At 40.3% G+C, this 6,000-nt stretch overlaps 1 protein-coding gene across 1 annotated transcript in view; it reads right to left on the reverse strand.

Moving 5' to 3' along the window:
* The window catches only part of HAPLN1 (hyaluronan and proteoglycan link protein 1), a 65,481-nt gene extending 60,180 nt beyond the window's left edge, over window positions 1–5,301 (reverse strand). Inside the window, exon 1 of the mRNA XM_056325812.1 lies at window positions 5,124–5,301. The gene's annotated coding sequence lies outside the window, so the exon portion shown is untranslated. The remainder of the gene's footprint in view (window positions 1–5,123) is intronic.
* Between the last annotated feature and the right edge of the window lie 699 nt (window positions 5,302–6,000).

Consider the following 6,000-nt stretch of genomic DNA (forward strand, 5'->3'; position numbering starts at 1 on the left):
CCTTTTGTGTATATGATCTTCCAAAACGCAAGTGCCAAGCACTGATAGCCACTAACTAGTGGAAAAATGAATCAGCAGTTTTAAAACAATGGAGGGTAATAGTCTGTACACTAAAAACTACAAATCAGCAGCAGTGTGCCATTTTACACAATTGATTTTCAATCACCAGGTTCCAAAAACTACATTACACATTCTAATAGGGCATGTGAGCATATATACTTATATATTTTTATGTACACACATACATACGCATAGATGCACACAGACTGCTTCTTCTCTATGCGTATAGGCATTGTTGTAGGAAAGGAATTCTGAATGTAAAGAAACATTAGTCACAACAGATGTCAGTATGCCTCATGGTACAATGCACTAACAAGTTATTGATACACTTTAGATGATGAGTTACCAGGTACCATGACATAAGCAGTGTAAATTAACATGCACAAAAATCCCAACCAGATCCAAATTTAATACCTCCACTTGCAAAAGAAGAGTCCAAAAGTGATCAAACCAAATTTGAACCACCTCTAAGTAACTTTTCCTTCTTTTTCCCCTGGTGCAATTTGGAAGATTTGTTTTCTACTACTAAGATTTCTGTCACATTTCTAATCTAACCTGTCTCCATTGCCCATATGTTCCTTGTAGGCTGCAAGCATTTAAAGTAATTTGGAGATATTATTAATGGAAAGCTGTCTCAAGATAATGGTGTTCTGCTATTAGATAAATGCCAAAATGACATTTTTTGAAGCAAGAGTCATATAACCAGGGATGTTCTTCTAGTCTCACAATTTTATATCTATTATGCCAGACAATTAATGATGTAGATTCTGCTGCAATATCTGATGTGCCCTGCTCTAGGAAACAGCAGTGACTCTCTGTGCCAGGGACACCAGTGAAAAGCTTGCAAGCCTTGCAAAGACTCTCATTAATACAGTCTGGGTCGGGCTCCATTAGCAGCTCTTGTGATGCACAGCACCAGGCCAGGCAGAGCTAAAAAGTAGCCACCTATGAAGCATAGCACCAAATTGATTGGCCCATTTGCTGGTGTGGTATTTCACCTTCCTAGACCGCCATTTGCAAACTTTGCCTGATTAATGGAAAGGCAGATTTCCTTCTCATTAAGCCACTAACTCATGCGTCGTGTTAACAACTCCTGAGAAAAGTTTTCGAAGTAGCCAGTACAGAGTACCACCGCTCTGTGACTTCTTAATGAATGTTTAAAATGTTTGTTTTCAGAGCCATTGATCATTTTCAAGACTTCCATTCTGTTGTGCTAAAAAGAAACAAAAAAAAATGTGTTTTCAAAGCTAAGTGAATGAGAAGGGCACCGAAACTGTTTGTTCTGCTAAGTGTGATGTTGCTGTTTGATTTACTGTTCAGACAGTGATGAAAATCAGGAGGAAGCAAAGCACAGGCAGCTTGACTTTGGCAAGCATTTTAACACCTCTTTGCCCAGTAGCCATTGTTGCACTTACTTGAAAACTGTGGGATCAGAACCACAGATTCAGCACTTCATTTAGGTGCCTAGGAGATGACTGCAGTGGAAGTTGCGATGATGGTGAGATTTTCAAAAACCATAGGAAGTGGCAGCATATGTGCTGATCACATAGCATAAAACCAGTCACAAAATATATCCAGATTACAGTATGCCAGCTTAAAACCTTGTTGTTTCATGGGATCCTTTAGAGCTTGCACGTGAAGATCTCCTACTGAATAAACAATCCGGTAGACCAAAAAACGATTTTCCTTTCCCTAACAAAGAGAAAGGACAGTCTAGATGTAAGTGTGTGCGAGGTCTGAGAGAGCAGGAGACAGATGACATGCATAGAAAAAGAAGATAGAGAGGATTTATGATCTTTTATTAGCCAGCTGAAATAATTTGACCCTTTCTTTGTCTGTGCCTATCATTGACAAAATATCCAGGGAAAAAACAAAACGGGGTTTAACAAAAGCACATCCTATGTGATCAAGGAGTTTTGGAAGGAGCTTTGAAATCCTTACTGCTGAAAATAGCTTCTCCTCCCACAATATTTGTACAGAAATCTCTTTACTTTTACAGTAACCGCTCAGTATGTTAGACTAAGTGTTAATTTGTAGCTATTTGTTACGGAATGATTTAACAAGTCTGGAAACAGATATGAGTGGCAAATCACATTAAAAGCTGAACTGATTTTTACCAGATCTAATAGGCACTTAAAACGCAGAAAGAACTTCCCCTAAAAATCTGAGGGGGAGGGTGCAGAATCTAGCTGATAGCTTTTAATGGTAGAACCGAATAAAACTAACCATTTACAGTTAAGCTGCACCTGGATTAGTTGCAGATGTTCTGAATAAAAGAAAAATCTTTTGAAAGACGTCTTGCAATGTCCACTAGGTGGCACACAGTGACCATGTTTAGGTCGTCTTGGCTCCACAAAACCTCCCATTCATACAGCAGATAAAGAACTGCATTATTAATTTATACCACTGCATCCACTCTACACCTAATATTTGTTTAGCCAGCTGCTTCCTCTAATCCTCCTTAAACACCATTGATTGAAATCCTGAGTATATTCAGCCTTTTTTTTACCCCAAAGAACATTTTGTTACCTACAAGCTACAAGCTGCCTTTTCATGTGCAGTACTGTGTACTACAGTTACTAACAGTGGAGACTGAATGTCTAATACTTCCTCACAAGCAACAGTAGCAGCTTGCCATATGAAAATAATCTTTTTCCCAAAACTTTTCATTTTCTGAGTGTTTTAAGTAATGAAATACACTGTCAGGTTTACAACGAAACAGAAATGCAAAGTATTTCAACTTCCAAGGATAGTTTAACTACCGCTTCAATGAAAAGGCAAATGAAAAGCAGAAAACATTAATTTCAGTTCTCACACTTTAATCCTTGCAATGAATTAGAAAACTTTGAATATATTTAAATTTGAGCAATTCCAAAGTCACTCTTCACTTGAAGTTCTCAAAACGCTTTTTAAAGATTGGTCAATATTATTTCCAGATTTTTACTGCAGGGCAAGGAGGTTAAATGACTTGATTAAGGAAGTATTGATAACAGTTCTTTTGGCTCCAGACTGTGAGCAATAGTGGACAAAAATATTTCCTTTAGCCAATATCAGTATAAGATCAGAGAGGTTGGGGAACTGTAATAGAAGTGTTCTTCTTATCCTTTTACAAACTGTGAAAACAAGGGTGCACTGCAGTTTGCCGCAGAATCCCTCCACCCTTCTCTAAAATCTCTCCCCTTCCAGTCCCAAGCCGATGTACAACTTCAGGGATTTTTTTTTAGTAGCTGCTAGTTGTACTAACTATGCTAACTGAAAATGAAACTGAGCCCACTACTTTTATTACGAAAGGATGCTTTGCTGTGAATTACGCTGTCAGTCATGTCTCTGAAGAGGACATTGCTGTGGATAGTACTTTCCTTCATAGTGAACCAGGGGTTTTTTTCTCTTTCTTATTGAAATCTACTTATACATTCAGGAATCTTATTAGAAAGAGAGGCCTTTTGGCACACTTTCAGTGCAGACCAGCAGTGTCTTGATTATGACATTGACTTTTTTTTTTATTACTTAACTTGAAAAAGCTGCTCTCTGCTCTCTACAAAATTATTTTTCCCATTTTGCTTTAGCTGTTGTGTTCAAAAGTATCACAAATTACTATTTTTTTCTTTCTGTTCCTTTCTGCATTCTTCCTTCCTCCCTTTCCCCTTGTCACTAAATGTGAGACAGGTAAGTACACATGAGTTAGGGTTTCATATAATGAATTCAGAGCAACTCCACTTAGCTATGCTTTACAGGAGTTGAAGATCTGCCTTCATTAGATACGAAAAACCAGGGAAGCATGAGCTGTCTCTTTGCAGCACGAGAATTTGGCATTCTGTGTGACATGCCTTGGCATGAGACTGCTGACTCCTGGTTCCCTCTCCACAGGAGCCGATAATAATTTTTCTGTTTATGATACATTTCTCCACGTGCTGAAAATACTCTGTCTCTATAAAATGTTGATTGAGCGTGTGTGTATCCATAGTTACACAGCCTTACTGCATCTATGTTTCAGCTACCACATCATACATATTCCTAACAATGTTTTCCTAACAAAACAATAGGAATCCTTCCAGATTGCTTCTTTCCACATTTAGGCACTAAAACAGTCTTGCTAGCCATTAACACAAATGCATCGCTGTTAACAAACTACATGATTTTCTTGGTCACTTTGCCAGGTTCCCAGAGTCTATGTCAATTACATGACATCACACAGCAACATATATGGCAATATTTTCTGCCCCAAAAGGTCCTAGCAGTAATGAATCCCCTTTCTAATGATACACAAGTCGCAATAAACCTCTAATTCAAACATGCAAAGGCTTTCCAACCCTTCCTATCTAACCCACCACACAAGCAGTTCTGCCATGAAAACATTCTGGATGACATATTTATACGCATTTGACCCCAAGAAACAAACGGCCAGCAAAATGATAGTTTATCATAGCCATGGACCAGCTGATGTGCAGATACACGTTCGAAATGCTGTGGCATCCTAACTTTCTTGGTGAGTGGAGATGATGCAGAAACTCATGCCAAATGTTATTCAAGCTTTCCCTGACAATAAATAGCCAAATACGACATCAGTATGTAAATTATCACATCTTAGCCAAATCTTTTTACTTCTAAATGGATGGTCAGTACTTTATGCAAAACTACTTCCAGCCCCTGAAATCATTGCGAGGTCTACTGTCCTCCTTTTCCTATGTCCTAAAAACTGCTAAAAGCATCTGACTGGATGGACAAATCCCTCAAGAAAGACAAATCCCTGTGAAATGTATAATCCCATAGGAGGAAGCCACAGAGCAGAAGTATACAACTTTTGTCTTTCAGACAGAATCTGCAGTTGCAATATGATCTCTCCTTTGGTAACACAGAGCACTTAAAAGTCAAACACATTGAAGTTAGCCGGTTTCAATCCCTCTTTCGCCCTTGCCCCCCGCCCCACCAAATTAGATAGCTTCAAAATCCCTTCAGGGTAGCCCTGGAGCTGGTGCCACAGACATTGCTTACTGGATTCCCATCCAGCTTTCAAAAAATAAAGAAGTAAAAGCCCTTCCCAAAAGTTTGATCAGTATTTTTACCTTGTGCAGAGCTCCCGAGTTGAGATGCTCTCAGAACTCTCCAGCAGTTTGAAACAGAGGACAGCGAAGTGCGGAGGAAGTTTTTGGTGCTCACCTTAAGTCAGTGTGTGCGTGTGTGTGCCTATGTCCCGAATGTCTCTTTGTGGCTCTGGGTGGCAGAGGACCCGATTCAGGGAAGAGAGAGCCACTTTCTCACCGAGAGGAAAAGAAAAGCAACACGTCATGAGTTAAGTACGCCTCCAAGATGTCTTAATTACAGCTCAACGTGCTTTCCATTCAGACCCCAGGAATGGGAGGAAAAAATAAACCCACACACGCGGTTTCTCTCTCACATGCACCCACACCCACCCGCCCCGTCACAGCACGCTGCCCTGTCCCCCCAAGTCGGTCCCTGTCCTCGCCCCTTAGGTCCAGCCCTCCGAGATCCGCACCTAAAAAAGCCTCTCACAACGCACGCAAGTCCCGAGCTAAAAACTCCACGGGGCTAAAAAAAAAAAAAAAAAAAAAAAAAAAAAAGAGGAAAAAATAAAACAAGAATTTGGTAGTGTTCCTCGTGAAGGCACCGTTGAATTTAGGGATTTAGGGTGTGTGACACCCTGAGAAACATGATACTTCTGACCACTTGCCTCTGCTCGCTCCCACCCCCGCTCCTTATTTACCCCCCACCCTACCATTAACTGAGGGTGGGAACTTCGTTTCAGACAGGGAGAAAGTGATGCATGAAAGGCGGGGGATGTGTAGTGGGGTGGAAACAGCTGGACCTAACAGGATCCCGTTGTGTTTTTGTTTTACCCCAACTTCCAATTGAATTATTTATCCAGGAAACGAGCCCAGGTTCTCTTATTACACCCCAAATACAGAACACGCGTTGCTCCTG

This window comes from Falco biarmicus, chromosome Z (assembly GCF_023638135.1).
Source record: "Falco biarmicus isolate bFalBia1 chromosome Z, bFalBia1.pri, whole genome shotgun sequence".
NCBI lineage: Eukaryota > Metazoa > Chordata > Aves > Falconiformes > Falconidae > Falco > Falco biarmicus.